Genomic DNA, 25,076 nt, shown 5'->3' on the forward strand with positions numbered 1-25,076 from the left:
GAGCGCTGGCGAGCGGGGAGCTCCGCACAGCGCCGGCTGCCCGCCCCGCTCGCTGCCTCCAGCGGGCTCTGCCTGCTACCGTGGGCTCCGGCACGCCAGCCACAGCCACACACGGCGTGAAAAGGAGAAGAGGCACGCAGCCAAACCCTGAGAGCGCTGCCCCCGGCTGAGCTTCGCTCGGAGGAGCGCGGCTCGGCCGCGGCTGCCCCCGCAGCCCCGGGAGCGGAAAGGAGCCGCAAGCCGCGGGAGGGGGAGGAAATAAAGAGCACTGATCCGGCATGGGAGTCGCCTCAGAAACGAGGAAAAGACACCGTGAGAGAAGGAAGCGGAACAATTGCTTCTACGCTGCTCTGAGGGAAAAGGCAAAGCAGTCAGTCAGATGAACACTTTCTATTTTTCATTTTATCTGGACTGCGCTGGGGAGTGATACATCACGCAAACCCAAATCACCTCTCTGCATCTCTCCTTTCTTTACAGTGCTTCAGCTGGGGTTTTTTGTTTGGTTTTCCATATCAACCTGTTGCAAAAAGCGGGATTTGAGTTTTTAAAACTGTTGTGCAGAAAGAAAACAAAAAACAAACATTCCATTCCTTTTTTTTTACCTCTTCAAAGACTGCCATCCCTCTGCTGTGCACAATGCTGTTCCCAGCCTCCTGGCCCCAAGAGGTGGCAGCTCCCACCCCAGAGAAGGGATGTGATCCCCACTCATCCTTCCCCTTGATGTTGATGGGGTTTACACTTTTCAAGCTGAATTCTTCTCCTTAATCTCTGCCAGAAACCTTCCAGATGAGGAGCAGATTAACCAACAACTCTCACCACCAACATCCAACATAAACATAAGTATCAACCTAGACTTGAACAGTTACAATATCCATAAATTTTGCTAAAGCTGATCCCCGTCAGTCTTTTCCCAAATTCAAGCAGTTACTATCAATCCCTGCCAACTCTCCTCCATGTCCAGTGATTAAAAAATCATTCCTAATAGAAACTTGAGACAAAAATATGCAATAAACAACTTCAGCTTTCACCCTGAAGACACTCCAGCCACAATAAAAGAGACCCCAACCCCTTCTGCACGGCACAGCCCACTCAGGGTGAAATGGAAACAGGGGACAGATTTATTTACTTCTGTCATTGTCAGGCTTGACACCAAGAACAACCTTGACACAGCCTGCTGGTCTTATCACTGAGAAAGAACCCCACACACCACATTTCCTGCCAGGAACCACATTTGGTGTGGTGCACGAACAGGGCCTGGCAGTTTGTTGTAAGAGAGCTCTACTGAAGCAGATACTTTCATGTCCATGGTGGGTTTCATTCTATAACTGAATATAAAACCTGGATTCACCCTAAGGACTGCACTACCCAGAAAGCCACAGTGGTAAGAGTAGACAGAAGGCAGCATTACCTGGCCTTATCTGGCTAATTTCAACTTACTTGCAGATAAGCATTTCTGTGCTTACATGCATGTAAGTAAAGGAGAGAATGGTGCCAGTCAAAATACTTACAGCCCTGGCAGAAGCTCAGGACAGTGGCAGAAGCTCAGGGCAGTGGCAGAAGCTCAGGGCAGTGGCAGAAGCTCAGGGCAGTGGCAGAAGCTCAGGACAGTGGCAGAAGCTCAGGGCAGTGGCAGAAGCTCAGGGCAGTACAGCTGTCCAGGAGGGGACAGGGCAGCAGCACAACCACGCACTGGGTCACATCACACGTGGGTGCCATGTCACACGGGGGTGTCACAGCACACACGGGGCCATGGGACGAGCTCCTGCCTCAGCTCTGCCCCTGCAAAGGGCCACTTGGAAGAAACAGGTTTTCTCTCTTTTACACCGCCACATAGAATGTGAAAATAAACCCATTGTCAGAGAACAGGCTCATCTTTCCTACAGTTTCTTTGGCACACACAACTTTTTTTCCTGTAAACACCCAAAGTCTTCATATGAGTTGGGGCTTTTTTTAACTTTTTTGCTGTATATTAGTTAAACCTCTTTAGATTTAATGAGATACTAAGATGTATTTGTGAAAGCCCAAGGCCTCTGCAGCTACATTAACAGGCCTTGTTATCGTCCATTATTAATAATCAACAGAAGGAAAGAAATTATGTTTGCCAAACATAAGTTAATAATCAGAAAGTAAAGGTTAAAAACAGCAGTCAAAAAAACTCTTTCAACCGCGCAAAAATTACAACTAGGACAGTCACAACAAAGCAGCCTGAAAGTTTTCTGAGACTCTCTAAGAAATAAAATCTACCACCACAAATGGTTTTGCAAATATTTCTCAGAAGTAGCTCGACAGGGCCAGCAAAAACAGCATCAGAAAAGAGCTCCAAATCCCCTCCTTGAAAGTCAAATTCAGAGGCACAGATCCAAAAATCAGCCTCGGAGGCTTCTTTACAAGAGCAAGAAGTGACACGCACACACATACAACATGCAAAGGGAATGCAATAAAAGGGTTGCTTCCCCGATTTTTTTTTTTTTTTTTTTTTTTTTGCCTTCCCGTTTTCCTGAACAGAAGTGCTGACTGTAAGAGCGGGCAGTTCACGCTACAGCAACAGAGTCTTTACCGAGGCTCCGAGTTCTGCAGTGCCCCTCCGAGCAACCAGCGCCGGGAGCCCTTTATCTTCCCAGTGCTCCAAAGCTCTTGTTTAGCGCTCTTTGTCTCGCTCGTCATTTCTAAAACAAGCCATTCTCCGAGTAACCAAGTCACATCCCCAGCTCCAAAGAGCAACAAAAAAGCCAAAGTGTTAAAAAACGCAACAAACAAACCAAAACAAAGGAAACTGGCCCTAATCTCTGAGGCGAAATCAATCCACCGCCCCGGAGGAGGAGAAGGCGGCACCGACACCTCCCGGGGGCTCTCCGAGCCCGCTCCCCCCGGCCTCCCAAAGGATGGGGGTCTCTCCCTCCTCGCCCCACGGGAGAGACCCCGCTCACCTGGGCTGGGCTGGCAGGACGGGCTGGCGGCGGCCCCGCTGCCCGGGCCGGTGTCGGGCTGGCCCCGCTGCTGTGCCGGGAGGGCCGGGCCGGGGAGCCCCGCTCCGCCCCGCTCCGCCCCGCTCCGCCCGCCGCTGCCGGGGACACCTGGCCCGGCCAACAGCGCCGCAACTTGTCCGGGATGCTGCGGGCCCCAGAACGCCCGCCCGGAAATAAAACTACACCAGCCGACGGGAAACGGTGTTAAGGGAACGATGGCATGGCCAGGGAGCTCAATAGAACCAGCGGAGTTCCAGATGAATAGCTCTGGTAAATCCTCCCCAGGGGTGCGGTGGGGACGAGGAGCGGGGCTGTGGTGTGCGCTGCCGAGACAGCACACGGTGGGCTCTGTGCTATCGTCATTTGGGTGTGCTTGGCAACTCCTGCGTGGGCCAGAGCTGTCACACAGGGCCTGCGGTGGCGGCTGCAGCAGGACAAGAGAGGCACAGTCCAGGGCAGTGACAACAGGCTCCCAGTTAATGGTCATGGATTTTACTGGGAGCACAAAAATCCCTGCAAGACCTTGGGACAAAGTGTGCTGTCTTCATCCAGTTTCAGCAATGCTTTCATTTGTGCATAATTTTCCTAGCTGATGATAACTCACAGAAGTTTAAAAGATGGTTTTACAAAGAGAGCTTAGAAAGTGAATCCATTCTAGTTCTTTTCCACTTGTAAGCATGCCCTCATATCATTACAAAGGTGAGAGTCTGGAGACAGAAGTATACACTCTGTTAGCTGGCCATAATCACACAAGAAACAGCACTGGGCAATTTGTGATAAAACTGCTGCACACAAATCTTATCAGGGCATTTTATTTACTTTTTTTTTTTTTCATGAGGAAAAGCAAACAGATGATCCATAACAGGGTGTATTTGATCTGGGACAGGGCATCTAGAAGAGGCCTCACAATATGCAGCAACCAGCTTCCTATGTCAACCACATGGTTGTCTTCCAAAGTACTTTGCCTCTTCATCCCATTCTGTTCCTCACAAGATCTCATCTCTTTCTAAGATACAGTTACAGGACTGATTACTTCTTTTGCTTAAAATATTAATTAAAGCTACAATTAAATATTTATTCCTGGAAATCTTTTCTCCTTTGTTTTGTGTGCCAAAACAGCTTTTTCCAAGGTGGAGGAGGATGAATGCACTACATAAGCCAGCACTGATCAGAGCAGCCCCCCCAGCCACACAATCTGGGACTACAGCTGTGCTTTCCTCGAAGGTTCAGCACTCCTGAGTCATCCCTCTTGCTTCCCTCTCTCTCTGCTTCCCAGGCAGAATGCACAGCCCATGGGAGATCCATGGCAATGGATGCCCACAGCCTCAGGCTGGTTTCCAACAGCAGAGGGGGATTTGAGGGGCCCTCCCGTGAGTGTGAGTGTGTGTGTACCCCCAGCTACCACAGCTCGGGTGAGGAATTTTGCCTGCCTCTCTTTTCAACAACTGCTGGAGACAGGAGAGGTTCCAGCTTCCCCCAAACTCCAACTTGTCTCTCTCCCCTTCTCCTTTCTCTCAGTACAATTACTGGCAATCAGTTAATCATTTCTAGCCCACGTGCCTACCTTGCTCCTGTCCCTGGTGTGGGGTGGCTGGCAGCAGGGCAGCTCCTTCCCAGGATGCAGGCAGGGCTGGGAATCTTCCCTGAAGCCAGTGCTGCTGGGCTGGGCCAGCAAGGAGCACCTCACGGCTGGGAGGAGGGCAGGAGGAGGGCAGAGCTGCAGGACTCGCCTGCCTTTCTCCTTTCCTGCTGGATGATCCACTGCTTACTCAGACACGGCTCTAGGCTGTTGCAGGGACTGAACACTTCCCTCAACAGTCCTGACAGGGAAAAAAAAAAAAAAAACAGAAGGATTTATTGATAGCAGAGCATCATTATAACCCTTTTCATTCATTTAAAGTATTCAAAGTGCAATTACTTACACAATTTGAGTCGAGGAAATGAGTGTGTAGGGGGAAGATGTATCAGGTAATGTGATTCATTAGTAATGGTGGGTGATACATGTCCCTGTGCTGCTGCAAGGATGAGGTGGCTTGAACAACTCTTAAATAATTAGATGGGTGCTGCTTGTCAACAGAGGTCAAATATTGCCCACCTCTATTAAAAAGGCGTGAATTGGTCTAGGATTGCTCCACACATCACAAAGGCAATCCTGATTTCCAGTTCTGGACTGGGCTTCAGAGCTATTTAATCTAAAAGCTATGGTTGGCACAAGCACAGAGTGTAGGCTGGACATGAATGAACTGTGCCTGGAAATTAGGAACAGGCTCTTAAAGATTAGAGCAATAAGATTGCAATAGAGAATAATAGGAGGAAAAGTACTCTTAACTCCCTGAATATGTGGCATATTAAGTATGCTTCAGTCCAGATTGCTCTATTGCACTTCATGTTGTCATGTCCAGTCCCAAGGCAGGCTGGAACCCACATTGTGCCAGCCCCAAGAGTGGGATCTGCCTTTCATTTGAGGCTGTTTACTATACAATGGGATTCACTCATTCTATTTTACCAGATCAATTTTTTCCTACCAGGCATCTGACAAGTTATTGTGTGCTCTCACTATCTTAATCATCTGTAATTCTGAATCATGCTTCAGATGAGCTCTCACAGTTTGCACAGCGTAGGAACTGAGGATGTCTTTGCTGTTCTCAGATAAATCATAGCAGCAAGTCCCAGGGAAAAAAATGCTCACAAAGAAACAATCTTCCTCTGTGGTTAGGGTTAAAATTCAGTTCATGTTAACAAAAGGTACAAATAATCTTGCAAATAGTGTACAGAGATTTGAAACAATAAAAACAAAGACCCAAATTGCCACATAGTCATCAATAACACGGTGTACTGAAAGTAGCACTAACACAACCTTCTCCAAAAGAATCTAACAAACATCTTTCCACCTTTCCCTCAGGGGAGGATTTAGCCCCCACACTTAGTTATCAAATCCAGAGCACTCTTAATAGCAGGGTGAGAAATTAGTTCCTGAGCCCCACAGCCAAGACTGGGACACAATGTCATGGACAAGGAGTAGGTCAGCTCCAGGACGTAATCACCTCCCATTTTGTCATCCTGGAAGGTGTAGCAAAACCCTACCAAACAGGTATTGCTTAACTCCTAATCTGGCCAGCTGGCTATTTCATTTGGCTAGTGAAACAGTGAGAGCTGGCACAAGTTTGCCTTGAGCAGGGATATCTTCTTATGTTCCTTTTTCCTTTTCTTACACTAAAACGGTTCCAGGTTCTTTATCAGGAAACAAGGGACTCCATACCAGTGCAAAAGTCATCAGTGAGCAGGTTGGCAGGTGGCACAATCCACCCAGTCACTGCAGATTATTTTTTCTTTTTGCTATCTTTTTTTCAAGTTCCACTCCTTCTAAAGAAAGATTGTGTTCATCATGAGCAGAGGAATCTTTTGATGCATGAAATCAGTCAGAAGCTACACAGCTACCAAAGATTCTAAGGTCAGTCAGGCTGTCTCTCTGTTGGTCCTGATACAGTCACCTAATATTCAGCTCTCAAATCTGATTTTTCACATCATTTGTCTTCACAGTCAAAAGGATAGGTTTTTTACTTCAGGAAAAATAACACCTATGGGTTGAGCTGAAGTAGAAACACAGAAAAACTGAGCTTTTCAGCAAGGTGAGCTCCAGGGAAATGGGGATGTTTTAAGACCACATGTCTTGTCTTTTTGGTGGTTTTACTTCTCATGCAATAGGCTTCCTTAAAATAACCCAAACCCATTCTAGTAGAAAAACACAGCCCTAAAGAAGAACTGTTTCTGTCATTTGTTTTTTATTTTGTTAATATTGACTGCCTGACACAAATAAAACACTGTCCCCTGCTCCCTGCTCTTCAGCTGCCGTCTTCTACCCTTCCTCCTGTTGTTTGCATTTACTCCCAGTCATCACCGGCTGCCTCACTGGCCACTCTGCTTGCCCTGTGGAGACTGACATCCCTCAGCCTCTGCCCGTCCTGAAAGCTTCTCCTGTGCCTCCAGTCAGCCCTGACCGACTCAGCACTGCAGCCACCATCAGACCTGTTTGCTAGAGCTCAACACCAGATGCCAAGCAGCTTGCTTTCGGTGCTCCACTGAGACCCGCAGGGTTTGCATTATGCATGCTGGAGGGTCAGGCAGGAGCTGATAGGCAAAGGCATTAACATTTGAAGAGACATGCAGCATCGCAGCTGAAGTTTCCTTTCCAGTACAGAGGGTTACCAAGGGGTTAATCTACAAGTGCAGTGCAAGGCACAAAACAACCACAAGCACTGAGGAGGGGTGAACCTTCTGAGTGTACTCACTGTGCACAGCACTGAATCAGGCAGCTGCTTTTTGCAATACAAAATATAAAAGCAGCTGCTCAACAACCATATTGCCATGGCCTTCATACAAGTTTCCAAATTTGAACTGAAGTAAAGATCAAACTGACTCATATTTAACTAGTTCTGACAGTTGTCATGATCCAAAGATGGCAGCAAGTCAGACTGCTGAGCCACTCTGCCAAAACTGCTCGTATATATCATGTTGTGTTATCTGCAGTCATTTAAATACGTTTGTTTTACCACACACTGGATGATAATATTCATAATTCACAGTGATGAAGAATGGCAGTAATAATCACATAATTTGTAAGGAAGACATGCTGATGGGAAGGGAAGGGAAGGGAAGGGAAGGGAAGGGAAGGGAAGGGAAGGGAAGGGAAGGGAAGGGAAGGGAAGGGAAGGGAAGGGAAGGGAAGGGAAGGGAAGGGAAGGGAAGGGAAGGGAAGGGAAGGGAAGGGAAGGGAAGGGAAGGGAAGGGAAGGGAAGGGAAGGGAAGGGAAGGGAAGGGAAGGGAAGGGAAGGGAAGGGAAGGGAAGGAAGGGAAGGGAAGGGAAGGGAAGGGAAGGGAAGGGAAGGGAAGGGAAGGGAAGGAAGGGAAGGAAGGAAAGGAAGGAAAGGAAAGGAAAGGAAAGGAAAGGAAAGGAAAGGAAAGGAAAGGAAAGGAAAGGAAAGGAAAGGAAAGGAAAGGAAAGGAAAGGAAAGGAAAGGAAAGGAAAGGAAAGGAAAGGAAAGGAAAGGAAAGGAAAGGAAAGGAAAGGAAAGGAAAGGAAAGGAAAGGAAAGGAAAGGAAAGGAAAGGAAAGGAAAGGAAAGGAAAGGAAAGGAAAGGAAAAAGAACAGGTATGCTCTGTCCAAATGAACACACAGGAAAATCTTTGTGGTGGAAAAAAGGCTACAAAACAATCCTCTCACACACTGGGTTGGGCTGCTGTTGTGACCTGCCTTGAGAGATGGCAACTGCCTGGGGGAGTTGCTGGGGGAATTTCCACATTTCTTCTTCCCTTACTACCTGTCCATCCTCAGATTATGCACTGTTCTCCTCATTTCCCAGTCTGTCTATTCTGTTTAGATCTCAAATTGCATACAGAGGTCACATCTGCACTTAAACTCTATATCCTGCAAGGAGCTCTCTTCATTATCAATTGACATTCTGTCATAGCTGTGATTAAAATGATACAAATATATTTTCCTCCCTTCTGGTGAGAGACTGGCTCATATTAGCAATAGGAATTGACTGGACAAATAGATTCCTCCAAAACACTTGAAAATGTAATGCACTACACAGCAAGAAAAAATTATCAACAACAGGAATTTTTTTTTCCTGAAAAAAAGGCTTAGATAAAAATTCTCATGGTGCTACAACTATTGAGTGAATGAAAACAGAGATGGACAATAATATGATGGAGAGAGAGCAGTGCCAGGCTCCAATGTCCAGCATCCAGAAGATTCTGTGCTCTCTTGTTTCCAGAAGTTTGGAGCATAAACCACAGTCACAGTCCATGTAACAAGATGCTATTTCCTGTGTTAGTGATCAATGTGATATATGGCTTAGAATATTTGTGTTTGTTTAATTTTGGGCAATGATCCCATCAGCATTTTCACTCCCACACCACGGAGGGAGAGATGCATTCTGCCAGCTACTTTCTTAATGTATGGTTACTTGTTTCAATCTACAAGATACAATTAAAGGCACAGTCTCTGTCCTCTTTTTCCCTTAAAAAACCTCTGGATATTAAATCTCATGTACACATTACCTCAAGCCTTCTGAAAACTGACAACAGTAAGTTAGATCTGGCAAAACAAGGGTGTTTTCACAGGCTGGCAAGCCTGCCACTCTTGAAAGCCTACCAGGTTTAAATATTTAATGATCAGTCTTAGCATTCATTGTCCTAATCAATTCTTTTTTTAGATACCAGTCTGTAGAGTCTCAGGAAGTGCAATCAGGCTGTGCTGGAGACCTGTAGAGGCTTCTCACACCAAGCAGTCAATGGCTACACTTGCCAGGAAGAGAGATGGGGAGGCAGAGTTCTCTGCCCTGTTCCATTAGAGGCACACTGAAGCCATAAAAGGGGCAGATTGCCTTGAGATAAATTGGCTTTTACAAAGCCTTTTCTTTATATCCTTCATGTTGGTGGAATTTTTTACTTAGAATTAAATGAAATGGAAACTTTTACATTGTTGAGATAAGGAAAATTCTTTCTTGGGAGGCAGTGGACAGATGTAAGGCCCTCACAGGCAGAAGAACTGTGCAGTGGGTGCATGTGAACACAGACATGGGCTGGGTTCAGCCAGGCAGTGGGGCACACCATTTGTTCTAGAACCCCATGGAGCACCCATGGGGCTGTTGGAATGTAAGAAATAAAACTGACAATACTCAGAAAAGAGTGTCTGAAGTCATCTTTTGAAAAGGACTGAGGGACTTTCAGCCACATGCTCCTCCTCTTCTGATTTGGGTTCCCAATTCTCCCCCTCTTCTGGAGCCAAATATTTACCCCATTCCTTTCTGCAGAACAATAGGCAGAGGGGGATTGGTGCTTTCCCCCTTTTTTAGTGTCCTGACCCATCCCAACGAATGTGGGAACCTCCTGCAAGGGCATTTCCTAGGGAAGAGAAGACTGCTCGAGTCTCTCAGCTGGTTTCTGTGGGCCCAAATATACAAATCATCTGAGGGGGGGGCTTGAGTTCTGGACTCTTTTCATGCAGAAGGTTCCTCTCATCAGTAGATGATCCTGTAATTCCTTCACCATTGGATTAATGAACCTTGGACTCTTAGCAAAAAGAACTGCATTGACAGAGAGCTTCAGGACTGCAGACCACACAGATCCCCAAGAGATTCACGTTCCAGATGTAGACTCAGATCAATTCAGACAGAAGAACAGACTAAACCCCATTCCCTCCACAACTTCGTGAAGTGCTGAGTTTTATGACATCTTGCATTGCAGAGAATAGTTCCTAGGAAATGATTTTGCTCTAACTGAAGCAAATCAAGCAAACTGAAAAGTGCTCCCTACCCTGGCATTTCTCTTACAGCCCCATGAAGTTGAGCTGTGAGAGCTCATGAGCACAGCCTGCCTTTGGGCCCAGGGTTTTGCACCCTGCATTTGATGCTTAGATGATGATGCATCATGAATACTCATGTCTAAATAACAGAAACCAAAATTGGTTTGAAAGAGATTTAGTGAGAATTCTGGTTGGCAGGAAAAGGGGACTGATGTATGCAAGGATAAAAACCTCTCCTTACAGAGCAGCAGGATTGATCTGGCTTGTTAAAGCCACCCAATAAACAGGGGGCTGTTGTTTTTTTAACTGCACCTTGTCCTTATGAAAGAAGCTTGTTTATGCTTTCCACAATGTTCACTGGTTCTTTTTATGGCACTTCATATTTCTCTACTGCACAATTTGAATAGAGATTAGGAAAAAATGTAGCTGTGCTTTATTTCAAAGGGCTGTGCAATAATGATAATTGTACAGTCCTTGGGGGAAGTCCAGGGCAGCCACAACTGATGGTATCTTACAAACTGATCAATAGGATGAGCTGATAAAGGCAAACGTGTTTAAATATGATTGTAACATTCTCAGAGAGTACTTTTCTAGATCAGATGAGTGGTAAGAAAATAGTTATTAGTGTATTGGGGTGGAAAATGTATGGGAATATTTTCACTCATTTTCTTGCAGAGCTGCACACTTCTCCATTTAAACTGCTGCTGCATCCCACCTCAGAGGAAACCCCTCCAAACACATAAAGGGGGTCCCAATACAACAAACCATTTAATCCTGTACATCAACATTTAGTTGAATGCACAGAAACTGCACAGAGTGAGTAGAGATGTTGCTCACTCTGTATTTTATATTGACAGAAACATTCACATGTGGTACAGGCAAACATAAACAACCCTTGATACAAGGAATTCAATGTACTTCCTGGAAGTGGGCAAGGAAAGACCAAAGGCTGACAAAGAACCTGACAATTAAAAAACTGAATAGAAATTGTTCATCTAATTTTGAATCCTCATCAGTAGCCCAAATATCAGAAAAAAACTGCTTAAAAATATGTGCGTGTGGAGGGAGTCAAGGATAGGTCAAATCCTCTGTACAAATTTGATGGCGTAAGGGAGTAAATGTATTTAGTCAACAAGTAAATAATATTTAAAATCTCCAGGCAGCACCATGTCCATTAGATGGATGAGTATGGAGGCTCCCTGCAGCCATTCTGGGGGAAGGATCTAGAAGAAGAGTGCTCCAGCAGGAAACCCCTCAGTCCCCTGCAGCGCTGCCTGCAAAGGTCAGAGCTCACTCAGTCCCAGTGTCACTGTGACCGTGTTTGTGCAGCCTCCAGAACATTCTGCAGCACAGAGGGCTGCTGAGATATCCTCAGCTCGGGCTGGCCATGGCTGTGCAGATGTTACACACACACATTTCCCACTCTGACCCTGCTCCCATCACCAAGAGGAAATGCTTCCCAGCCCTTTTGTTTCGGATAAAGCAAACAGGAAATACTCAGCTGCCTTGCTCCCAGTCTTTTGCCATCCCCTTCCCTGCTTCCTGCCTCTGCCTCTTTTGGGAGAGAAGTGTTTAAGAAAATTCCTTCTTCCACAGCTCAGGTTTCTCTTGTGGAGCCCTCAGTGTCTCGTGGGGTTCTCCCTCCTCCTGCCCTCAGGGTGGGGAAAGGGCAGGAGCAAAAAGAAGGATGAAACCAGGAGGGCTCACAACATCTGCTTTTAGTTTGAGCCGTTCCTTCCTTTCAGCTGAGGGCTGTTCTCACAGCATGGAGAAATTGTTCATGAATATTCTCTCTGTAGTGACAGGCTGGGATCCTTTGGCAGTGGGAACTGGCCATGCAGGGGCAGGCATCACAGTTGTTTTTTTTTTTTTAGTCTTTAAACTGACAGTTCTAGGTGTTTCATTTCATTAGTCATTTCAGCAGAGTCAACCACTGGCTCTATATTCTTGAAAAAAACAAAACAAACAAAAAAAAAAAAAAAAACCAACCAAAGAATTTAATGCAGTCCAACAATTTCTTGTTGTTCTCAGAAAATTTTGAGGCATTAATGCAACACTAAAAAAATGAATTCCCCTTTGTATGGTAAATGCAAGGGTAGAAGGATTTCATGTTTACATCACACTAGGGTATGAAGCAGGGGAAGATTGGAAACATAAGAGAGGTGTTTGCACAAAGATGACAGCTTAAGGTGGTTGTCTTTTCTGCTTATGATGAGCTTCAGTGGTGCAGAAATGTCACATCTTCATTGGTTTTTTAGGGAATATTGAAAATTATTTTATGGCAATACCATGGCAGCTGACAAGGAGAAAGCCAAAATAAGAGTGGTCTGATCAGGGAATTTCTTATACCTACTCTCTTTCCATCAGCCATATTTCCTCAAGATGAAGCAAGTCCTTGGAAAATATTAAAATTCCCAGAGACATTGTTTGAATTAAATTATATATTTAAAAAGAAATCAATTTAACACTTCCTACTACTTCATCAGGTCAGTTTGCACCTCATCCTTCTCTCCAGAGTTGCAGCTGCATAGCTCTGTGTGTGTTTAATTCCTTTCTGCTGATCTCTAATTATCTTCTGACCCTAGAAAAGATTTCACAGTCAGCCTGGAGAAAGTCACTCCTGGACAGTGTGGTGTAAGAACAATAACCCCAATACATCCCAGTTTTGTATGTGTTAGTGACACCTTTGGGATGTGTCTCACATCCTTAAGCCTGGGGAAAACAGAGCACACGTGAGGCAGAAGCCCTTCCCAGCTCTGATTTTTTCAGGATGACATTGAATCAGTATTTGGTTCAACTAAACATTAAGATGATCCCATGACTTCCTGCAGTTTCTGCTGAAGTAAAGAGCAGTAAATAGGAATAAATAGGAATCAACATCCCAGATCATAAACACTAGAGAAAGAAAAGGGCTCCTATTCTTTAGGGTTTCTCCAGGTATAAGCTGTATCCAGGTGACAACAGCATTGCAGCACTGCTCTTTGTTTCTTTTTACAATTTTCTCCTGTAACCTTGTGCTTTTCCATTAATCCTCCACCTGCAGTCTCAAATTCCAGACCAATGCACTAGAATTTGCTGTAGAAAGGTTGATTTTATTAATCATATAAATTTTTGTACGTGGTGCAATACTTAACCTAGACACATAAATGTTTCAGTGGACATGAGAGGAATAAAATCTCTGGGCTGACTTTGAGAGAAGTGCTCACTAAATTAATTCTGTGAGCAATGAGATGATTGCCCATTCTGATGTTAAATCTGCTGCAAGTCCACCAATGCTATCACTCTACAGCCTCTGGAAATACCACCTCAGCAACAGGTTTAGACAGTTGTTTTTATTTTTATTTTTATTTTTATTTTATTTTTATTTTTATTTTTATTTTTATTTTTATTTGTATTTTTATTTACGGTTGTTGTTTATATTGTTGTTTATTGCTGCTGTTGTTACTATTATTATTAGTTTGTAAATGTCTTAATGGCATGATGGCAGAGATGCTGTATGCCAAATAGAATGTTCCATTTAGTGCAACCTGTATTTTCCAATTCAGTCCATGTTTTGTTTTGAGCTGATTCAGAGTGAAATTACTTTCAATTTTTCACTTCAGCCAGGCAATCGAAGAAGCAGCCCTGCAGCCTCACCACTGTGCTGCCAGGTACTGAATTGTTCAGGGATGACTTGCTTTTCTTTGGAAAAAATTGGTCAGTCCCAGATCTCCCTCTTGTCTGAGACATTCACAATCTATGCATGTGAAAAAGAAAAGAAACAAACAAACAAAACAAAACAAAACCTCCCCAAACAAACGAACAACAAAAACAAAGAAACAAAAACCCAACAAAACAAAACCAAACCAGATATTCTTTGTATTTTGGAGTTCCTTATGATGTACTCAGGCACTTTCATAACAAAGGAAAATGTACTGATAAAACAGACTTGGAAATAAAGAGATTTAATCCTGTTGAAGTTCAAATAACCCAGCAACACCTGTTTTTTCAAACGAGGAGTCAGCAGGAGCACTCCCTGCTTGGGGGTTGCAGCATTCACTCTGAATTTTCCTGAATTTGGTGAAGGTAAGCAGTCTGCATCCAGCTCTTCAGAGCACCAGAGGGAGAGCTCAGGAGGAGGATCTGAGCAGCAGCCTGCTGAGCACACAGGACTCCCTCCCCTCCCATCCCAGGCCACAGCCTGGTGCAGTTTTTCCATCTTCTCAAGCTACACACATTTCTCAGCTCTTTAGACACTGTGCTGTCTCTCAAGCATAAAATCTGGGGACAGCCAGTTGTTTGGCACAGAGAGGAAAAGTGTCAGAGGAAAAAGCCCCTTGACAAAGCAGCTTCACAGCTTTGATGTTTCCTCTCACCTTTTCCCTAATTAACTCCATGGCTACTCTCTGCACAGAACCCAAAAAAAAAATGCTCTTGCATTAGAGCAATCTTGGTATTGTATTTGGGCTTCTCATCCTGCCATGTGTGTCCAGTCCATACCAGTGTTTTACAGCCTGTGGTCTGCAGAGATAACATGGACTAAGTCTTAATTTGAGGTGTTGGAATAGGGACTATTTGTGATAATATGGACTATTTCTTATGGCAACACAGGAAAGTACACTATTGTCAGTTATTTGAGGTGTTGGAATAGGGACTATTTGTGATACTATGGACTATTTCTTATGGCAACACAGGAAAGTACACTATTGTCAGTTATTCCAAATCCATTGTCCCAGGGCCAAAACCTCAGCTATTTCCCGGGCACAAGAACCAGGAAGCTGCCAGGCCAGGATGTCTCCATTTCTGCAAATGCTGACACAATTGTCAAGTATTTAGTCAGCATCACCGTAACAGGCAAATATTTACTCTGCAAGTATTCCACCTTCCAAAAATTTAAAACTCACTGGCAGGAGGTGGATTTTATTTTAAACAATGTGCCTGTCTTGTGGCTCCATTCTTGACTGAGAAACTGCTTATATTGGTTTTCCCTCAAGGGCTTCACTTACAGTAAACACAATTAGGGCTAAAGATATTATCTATCATAAATCATCATTAGAAACTGCCTGTTGCTTTTAGCTTTGCTTTGGGTGTAGTCTGCTCTAGACACAAGCCATCCCTCAGTGATTAGGATGCTGCAGCTCCACATCTTAAAACCCTTCTTAATTTTAAGGGGTGGGCAGCATTAGATGCTGCAGACTCTAAGTCACAGGATAATGATTTTACTCAAAAAATGCTGCAAAAGATTTTAAAATCTGGTTATAAATTTAAGCTGGAAAGGCTGTGCTACTGCTGGCTGGAGCACCAAGCTGGCTAAGAAAGGGAGACAGGGTACAGGGTTCCCAGGAATGTGGAAACACATCTTGGCATTGTCCTTGTGCATCAGCTTTGGTTTTATGCGAGTGACTGATGAGTGACTTTGTCAGGAGTAAATGTAAGAGGCTTAAATCAACATTTCCTGGCTTTGTCCTGGAAGTGACTTTATTCCCAGAGGATGCCAGCTGGACAGGGTACTGATAACCAATCCTTCCAGCTCAGCTGGGAGGGACAGAACTTTTCACACTGTTTGTGTGTTTGAGTGCTGCTGCTTTAGTTTCAGTAATTCCTCTGCACAAAGCACATCCCAGCCAGGCACAGGCCAGGGACATTCCTCCTGCCAGCAGATCCTGGCACAGCCCCCCCCGTGAGACACTGAGAGCCCAGACCTGAGCTCCCCGACTCTGTGCTGCTCGGGGAATACCCAGGAGTGTTTCAGAGCAGAGCAGGAAGCTGACAGGTCGGGCAGAACGTGACTGGTCAGCCCCTACCAAAGCATTGATGAGGCAGCTCTGGGTCTTTCTCTGTCATTTGGGTTTTGTCAATTCTGCTGATTAATGCTGTTACAACAAGCCAGAGATGGGTTGCAAAGGCAGATGGGAAAGTGTCACAGCTGACAGGACAAAAAAGGGGAAAAAATAGTATTTCTGAGCTTCTTAATGCACTGGTCTGTGTGACTGCTCCAGGAAACTGAGCCCTTTTACCACTGAGAGCAGCACTCAACCAACAGCACAGCAAGAGAAATAATTCCATTTGTTCTGCAGAAAAAATTCTGGTTTTCACAGCAATACCACTGGTGGATCAATTAACCAGTGATTTCACCATTTTATGAGAAATAAAATGAAATGGATGCCAGGAGAAAAGGGGTCAAGGAAAAAGACTAGGTTCAGCCATGAAAGATTTTATCGTCTTTTAATTTCTTGCATAATGTCATCGCTCCTAATTGATAGAAGCACCATGAAACAGATGAGTTATAATATATTTCTCTGACCAGTAATTTTGCAAGAGTTAATGAGAGACAGAGCAGTGCAAAGCATATCCAGAGGTACATAATCTAACTCACTCTTGTTTAATTATTATTTTTTGAGAAGAAACACTTCCCCTCCAAGCAGGGCTGCTCGAGAGAAGCACACTGTGCTCAAATTAATCTGCTCTCTGACCTGTCACTTGCATGAGTTCCTCACACTCTGAAAGTGAAATCATTTGGTTAGGAGCACCAGTGTGTCTCCTGATCTTTCAGTACATAATTATTGGGCATCTTGCCTGGTAAAATATCTGAGAAGCAAATAGAGCACCTCATGTGCAGCCCTGAAATCCTCCTGAAACAAGTGTCCAGTAAAACACAGCTGACTCAGGTCAGAGTTTTGTGCTGAAGGAGTTCTCTGTATCTTCTCTTTCAGCCTAACATACTCGAAACCACTTAAAAATTAAAAATGGCATTACAGAGCTTGAGACACTTCAAAACTGAGCTAAACTCCCAACTGAAGCACTCAGCTGGTGCTCAAGATACCCTGTGCTGGCACAAAGTCATCAGCTCTCTCCCACAGTCCCCCTAACACTCACACAAATTAGCTTTGGATGTGCTCTGCTGGAGTTATCTCCATCTTCCCGGGTCAGGATTTTAAGGACCTTCCACAGGAACAACCCAAGGAGTTTTGAGCACAATAACTCTTTCTTTGACATATTCTCTTGTCTTATTCTTTTTTTCTTTCTGTACAGACTCACACACATAGCCAGGACAATTCCCAGTTCCTGCACTTATTGGATTTCCCAGCCTGGTCAGCTCTTCAGTGTGCCAAAATTCTGGTGCATGGGTGGGTGGGGGGGTGTTAATTATTTTGCTATCACCAAATACAAGGATGTTTCATGGCTCACTCAGCAGGCTGGAACAGCTGCCTTCCAAGTGAAGGACACAGCAGCCCAGCCAGCTGGTACCCACAAGAGTAAACAGGAGCAGAGCTTGTCTCTTCAGGCCAGGAAAAAAAAAAAAAAAAAAAAAAAAGCCGGATCAGTATGGTTTTTACTTGTCCACGATGATCACAACTACCAACATCTGCAGGGTGCCTGGTTGCTTTTTCACAGGGCTTGCAGGACAAGGACTCCATTAAAAAGGGTGGAATTTCAGCAGTTTTTTGAGACTGAAACCTAAAATAGCAGAAAATGGCTTTAAACTGAAGTGAGTTGTAAATTAGAAGGGACATACCCCAAGATGAAGATGAGGTTTCACAGCCTGACAGGAGAGCATTAGGCAAGTTCTGCAGTACAGTAAGTACCTTAACAACCATCCTGCTTACAGCTGATTTCAGGATAATTCCCTCCCTGATCTCCTGGACTACTTTTGCACACCTTTAACTCTCTACAAGTCCCTCTTGACATAGTTTCAGACACAGACTGATAAACATTTGGACATTGCTGGACAAGTTTCAGAGAATTGTTCCAGCCATAAGACTAACTTCCTGCTGTGTCTTTTGTTTCCATCAAGAAAAGCACTGCATATAAAGTAGAAGGGATCATTTTAATTAGTAAGGTCTTGATACCCCAGCTGCTGCTCAAGGCTCAACAACAGGGTCGTTCAGATGTGAGAAGGCTCCTGGAGCAAGTCCAAAAATAACTTTAAAGGTACCTAAATTGTGAGGAATGGGATTATGGAGGATTGCAGGTTCTGGTCCCAACTTCAGCTACAGAAGAAAATCCCATTATCCTGTCCCCACACAGATCTTTGAGTGGCCTACTTTGAACTCAGTGATGGAAAGGATTTGTTGCTTTTAAACTGTAATCTTCATGTAAGACATGAGATACTGGACTACAGACCCTGTGAGTTACCATTAATAGGCAATACTATTTCTTGGTTTATTTTTGATGGAATAGATGATAGAAGACCTAAGTAATGGCTCCGGGTTTTTCATTACTTCTGTTTGGTTTTGTAATTCCCTAATTTAGTTAACTATTCTGTAAAACTACTTGGAAGCAGATCTTTTGGGATATCAAATACGAATACATTTTAACCGGAGGCTTCTAAAAGCAAGAAGCAGATGGGACAGAGGTGTCAGTGCCACAGCCCCGGAGCTCTGGAGCTCTGCAGGCTGCAGAGGGCAGCAGCCTCTCACCCAGGCAGCACCTCCCAGCCCCAGCAGGGCGAGCTGCACCCAGGACAAAGGCCATGGGTGCTCCTGCTGGGAACCCACTCCTACACACAGTGCTGGGCTGTCTGTACAATTCCACAGTTTTCCATCTTCGTACAATATTGGTTCTACTTGCTAATGGAACACTAATGTGCATTTTAGTTTTTGATTTGGTTACATTGCTTTCTACATATCACAGTCACAATCTCAACTGAAGCTGTATACAGTCACATTTGCATGTAACTTGTGTAAATTACTCTTTGACCAACACCATCTTCATCAAGGCACCAGGCACACAGAAAAGCTGCTTGGTCCCTTGTGCAAGTCAGAGCCCAGGGAATGCTGCTCTCCCTAAGTGGAACCTCTCTTCTGGCAGATTTTTTGCTAAGTGCTCTACAAGTTAAGTCAAGGGAAAGAAGAAAGAAAATACATGGTTATGAACTATAAAAGAGGAATATACGTTCTCTTATAAAATGTCATTCTCTACCTACCAGGCAGGTGAAGCAACCTTCCAAGAAAATCTCAACATAGAAATTCCAAGAATACTTTGCATTTCCAGGGATTTACAGGTTGGGATTTGTGTCTTTGATTATGGCAGTAATTCAGCCATTAACCTGCCACAACTAACAGCAGCTGTGCTGAGCTCTCTCCATCCTTTCTCTTATAGGAATGATGCTCTAACCTGCTGCTTCTTTCAAGTGAGGAAATTGAAGGAAGGTCCAGGTGTTCAAGATTTAAATTTAATTCTCTTGGAAAGAAAAAGAAAAAAGCGTAATTTTCAGATAATTTTGTTTGCTTCCAGAAGCTGACACAGAATATGGCAGGTTGGAAGTGGCCTATAAGGATCATCAAATCCAGCTCCCTGCTCTTCACAGGACTACCTAAAATTAAACTTAGGAATCACAGACCTAAAAACCAAACCAAACCAAACCAAAAAAGTCCATCTAACTCCTAAACTACGGATGCTCAAAATAACCAAAAGGGTGCATTTGCCAGTGCAGGGCCCCAGGCAGGGACTAAGGTTAATTTCTGCCCCGGTTAATTAGAGGACTCCAGAGTCTTCGGGAGCCTCCCCCAGGCTGAACCTACCTCAGCTCCCTTAGCTCAGGCTCCTCCTGGCTGCAGGAACTTGCAGCCCCTCTGATGAGAGGGATCAGGCATTGGAGTCTGTGGCTTTGTGCCTTTTGCATCCTTCGACCTTGTGGAGGAAGACAGGAACGCACTCACACCTCTGTGTATAGCAGGATTCCCTGGGGGAAGCAACTTTTAAAATATTTGGATTGCACTAGCAACAAGTCTCTGCAAAGCCTGTGCAAAGTCAGCACTGTCCTATTCTTGGCCTATTTAAACTGTGTTCAATCTCCTTACCACGTTGTCCACTTGTATAATTAAAATAAAACAGAGTTCTAGGGACAGCTGGAATCCTGAGATACTTATTCCTGTGGTGCACCAAAGTGTGCAATTAGACAATAATTCAGGCATCTGGCCACATACTGTTTCTTACATCAGAAACATCCCAGACTTGCAAGCCAGCTCTGCTGATCAGCTCTTTCCAGCATCTCAGTCCTCACCACTGAAGTTAATTATCTGGATAACGAACTTCCCAAATGACCCTGAGGGTTAAGGGTCCACTCCTCTTCCTTCCCAGATCAGCATGATTATCTATAAGGTGTTTTAGTCATGTGCATCATGTAGGTGGCAATCCTGTTGATTCCCATTGTTAGAAAAATCTGAAATCCCTTTAATTCAAGCAGAAAATGTGACACCTCTTGGACATGCCAAGCACAGCCCAACTGTATAATCACCACTGTCAGCACCACAGTCACGTCAGCAGAGCAGGCTTTGTTCTCCCTGCATGCAATTTCACAATTCTCTTTTTTTTTTTTCCAGTCTGTGAGTCTAATCCTTCATGGTTCTGGCTCTAGCAGTTGTGAAGGTGTGATAATAACCAGGAGATGCAATTCCACTGCTGTAGCAGGCTGTCTGCTGTGGGTTTCACACCGTGCTCCATCACTCCAAGGCACCAAGGGCTCAGCAGTGACCTCGCAGCTCCCACAGGTTCCCTGCAGCTCTGCCTGCCCTGTCCAAGCCAAACTGTGCTCTGGGCAGAAAGCACAGTGGCAGGGATGTATTTGCAGAAAATTAGAATTTGTTGTGAGTGCAAGGGCTTCTCACCTAAGAGGACAGTCTCCTCTTGAAAACCATTAACAGCCATGGTGGTCAAAACCAGCAAAATTTTTTAAAAATTAATAAATTTTGAAATGTTCTCACTGACTTTTCCCATGTGTTGTTTCAAAAATTTTCAAATACCAACTTAGGATTGTGGATTTTTTTTCAAAATCCAAAATAAAAATAAGAAAACAAGAAAAATACTTTTCATAAAGGTATTCCTTGCAAACCAAGAGAAACATTCACTCATTTTCCTTTGATTCAATAATTAATTTTGAATTAAACTGTTAAGTGTTTTCTGCCTCACATCATCGATGAGTAAGACTACATGGATGTTATAACCATCCTTCTGACACCATGCTCAGAGCTTTAAAAACTGTTATTTTAAAAGGAACAAAAAAGAAAGGGAAAACCCACGACTGTTGTGCTGTTAATAAAACTAGCTAATGGCTGAGGTCTCAGATCAGATGAGTTGCAGAGGGTACAGTGATTTTTCAGATTCCTGCACGATGTGCTGTTGGTGCTCTTTCTACATCTTATTTCAGTGAGCAAATTAGAAAAAGCCAGTGTCCAATTTGTCGTATTGGAGATAATTTTTCATGTGGAAAGCATTGCGCAGAAGTGGTTTCTGCTTTAAGCTGTGTGCCACGTGTCACCCAACTATTTACTTTGCACATTAAAGCAACTCATCTCTAGATCTTATCTGAGAAGAATGGTGTTTCATATTTGAGTCACTCTTACCCTTCTTGTGCAATCAGTGTTCCAAGAAATTGCTGCATTCAGATACCAAACTGGACAGGCGAGTTCCAGCCAAGAGGAGCTGGGTTCACCTGTAGTGAACTGGCATTTTACCTGGGAAAGGAATTCTTTCTCCCTGCACTGTATTTATGGCAGACAATAGCAGGGATATTCACAGACACTGAATTTCCTGAATTACAAAACACAGCTCCAGATCCCACTGGCTGCACACAAATACCTGCTGGTGTAAACAGGGGGAGAACTGCACAAGGGTTCTGCTTTCTATAACTGGGAAAACTGTTCAGATCTTTCTCCAAGCTTTATTAGGAAAGGACCTGTACCCATTGTTAGTTTTCCAGTAGCAGAGAAGCTATATCAAAATATGAGTTATCTCTAATGAGATCTCAATTCAACTTTATTTTTGTCATGCTTTAACAGAGGTTGCAGTCAGCTGGGCTAGACCTGAACACACAACAGCAAGGAAGAGATGATCTGTTGATCTTGCTTCAAAGAACATATGAACTATTTAAATGGGATCAAAGAGAGAATTAAATCTGTTTCACCCACCTACAAGTCAGGAGCACAGCATGAGCCACTTGTCTGAGGCCCCCTCAAGTCAATGGAGAGCCACAGAAATCTCCTTTGTGCCCCATTCCACCTGCACAGGTGGGTGAACAAGACCTGTCCTCACTGCCCTGATGGGTGATCTGTCCATCCTGGGCCAGGTTCCAAACCTCCCAGAGCTGACCAGGGGCAGCTTCCCCTACCTGGGTCACGTAGGGCTTGATACCCAGCAGTGCTCTGCAGAAATCCCCAGGTGACAATTGACAGGCTTTATCTCACACAAAGATCCTTCTGATCTTAACTCCACAGTTACAAAACCCACAGTCAGAAACAGGGCTACCAGCTTCATGTAGGGAAAAAAAAAAAAAACATAAAAACAATGAATCCAATTTTCCCATCCTATGAGAAACTGTAAGCAAAAATGGGAAAAAAGCCACCAATAATGGTGAACAGCTCCTAGATGCAGCAAGTGGCTATTTTTTACAAAGATAGGAAAAGCAGTCATCATTTGATGGACTAATTTATAATGATTATTGCACCCTTGTTTGTCCCTGATAGCATACACGATATTCAGGGGGCTGATACAATCTCTCTCCTCCCAAGCATCACACTGTTTCTCTAGAGCAAGCACTGTAATCAAGGTTGGGAAACAAAGCCAGTGAGACACAGGCAAACCCAAGTTTAAAACCACCGACTGCCCCCACAGGCTGGGGAATCACTGGCAGGGGAGCACAGAGGGACAACAGCAGTCTGGCAGGAGACAGGAGGATCTTTGCACCCCTCCAGCTCAGCTGCTGCAAAGGCTGAAGGTGACAGAGCACCCAGTGCCACCGGGGACAGAGCTGGCACTGCCACCTGCACAGAGCCCTGGGAGCTCCAGCCACGGCAGGGCCTTTCTTTCCCAGGTGCCAGCTTGGCAGCACGCTGAGTGAATTAGAGCTGCTGCAAATATTTAAGCACTAAAGCCATCCTAGACCACGGCCAGAATCTCTCGTGCATGAGTTCTGGATGCACTCGTGGCTTCATCACTTCTTTTCCTCTGCTGTTCAAGGCCAGGAAAGGACACCCATCCCCTAAGAAATGGCCCCTTTCCCCCACACTGATTTTCTGATATATAAATATATAAAAGGAGTATTCTTAATTTTTTTTTTCTACAGATATTACTATTTTGATAATTCTCCCCTTTTCTTTTCTTCCAGTGTTTTCTCTAGACCTTAAAGCACCTCTTTAAGAAATAGTACATTGCAGTATGAACATGCAGTGACTTTCCTAAGAAAATATTGTCAAAATAAAGCTTCTCCACAAAGCATTTGAGTTTCAATAAAGCAGCATCTTAACATTTCCATTAAAATTGATTACAATCAGTCTATTTTTTTTTTTTTTACATGAAGACAACACAGAGGAGTGAATAACTTGTCTAATATCACATAAGAAGCCTGTGAAGGAGCAAAGATTTGAAAGGCAGAAATGGGATCAGCCACAGTTATTGTCAACCATCCTTTCATATTCTTAGTTTAGCCTGGAGACGTGACTCTTGAGAGGTGAGTCTGCAGCTGCTCTGCTGATGTGTGTTGTGCACGGAGTGCTGAGCCTCCACTTTGGCAGCGAAGCAAATCTGAGTAAGTGCTCTGTACCTGCCCTTCGTGTCTGGAGGAGAGGCAGGTGATGTGCTGTCACCATCAACAGCATCCAAACCCACCAAAACATCCATTAACAACAACAAAAAATCTGGTTCCAGACTTTCCAAGTTGTGGTGACAAAAGGGGCATGAAAACTTGGAGTGCACAACAGTTCCCTCCCTTCTTCCTTTTCCTGTGGCAGTTTCCCAGCTGTACTGGGAAATAAAAAATTCTATTTTGCTAATTATTGCACAATCCTGAGTTTCCAAGCTCAGGGGCTTCCTGCCCTGCTGCAGCCCTTTCTTAGACAAGATTTTGCCCAGGAGCCGAGCCAGCAGCATGTTCTGTGCTGGTGGTGAGTCTGCCAGACAAACCCAGGGCATCCTGCTCCATCCTTGCAGGAAGCACTGGGGTTGGGCTCCCCCTGGGGAGGAAGATCCTTGTGCAGAACAGTTTTGCAGGATGTACAGATGAATAAAAACAATTCTTACTGAGAGGGCCACACAGCCATTGTTACACTTGGAGGTGCCTAATGTGTGGCATCTGAGGGAGGTGGTTTTGTCTCTGTTTCTCACCTTTCCAATATATTTTAAGTGGTAATATATTCAGTTCATTTTCCCCAAGTCTAGTCTGGTTTGCCTGGGATGATGATTGGTATGTGACTTCATCTCACCTGAAGAACATTTCCATTTTATTTTCACTGTTGAAAAGGAGAACAAGAGCATTGGCGTGGCCATCTGGCAACCCACCACAAAGCATCTATTTAACAAAAACCCAGTTCAGCCACAGACCTGCTTACCAAGATCCCAGCTAAAACATCAAGAGTTACCAGCCTGCATTGAGATCCTTGCTGATCCAAGCACACTTAAGTGGTCAGAAATTTAAAGTGATCACTGATCTCAATAACAAAATATCAGAGCCCCAGATATACCTGTACCTGTGGTTTTTCTTCCTTCTTTTCTCATTGAGAAGCACAATGGGTGAGGATACACACTTTTCTCTCCATTGCCCCCAAGTTATTTCTGTGCTGGTTCTCATCACCTCCATTAGCTTTCAGCATAGCGTAAAGGAAAATTTCTGGGATATTGGGAATAAAACAAACCAACAAAAACAACCTCTGGTGCAAGCCAGTCCCACAGCATTCCTGGTGTGACAGAGCAGGTGTGAGCAGAGGCTGGGGCTGTGACAAACTGGGTAATTATACACTGTGCAGGCTGACTCGCAGCCTCCACGGATGTCAGCGGGCAGGAGCCAGGGCCATGCCCCTGCCCAGCCGTGGGCTCTGTCCCCACGCACA

At 44.5% G+C, this 25,076-nt stretch overlaps 1 protein-coding gene across 1 annotated transcript in view; it reads right to left on the reverse strand.

The window, feature by feature from the left end:
* The window catches only part of CARHSP1 (calcium regulated heat stable protein 1), a 34,273-nt gene extending 31,263 nt beyond the window's left edge, over nucleotides 1–3,010 (reverse strand). The window contains exon 1 of the mRNA XM_053958015.1: nucleotides 2,928–3,010. The gene's annotated coding sequence lies outside the window, so the exon portion shown is untranslated. The remainder of the gene's footprint in view (nucleotides 1–2,927) is intronic.
* Between the last annotated feature and the right edge of the window lie 22,066 nt (nucleotides 3,011–25,076).

Source organism: Vidua chalybeata, chromosome 16 (genome assembly GCF_026979565.1).
Source record: "Vidua chalybeata isolate OUT-0048 chromosome 16, bVidCha1 merged haplotype, whole genome shotgun sequence".
NCBI classification, from domain to species: domain Eukaryota; kingdom Metazoa; phylum Chordata; class Aves; order Passeriformes; family Viduidae; genus Vidua; species Vidua chalybeata.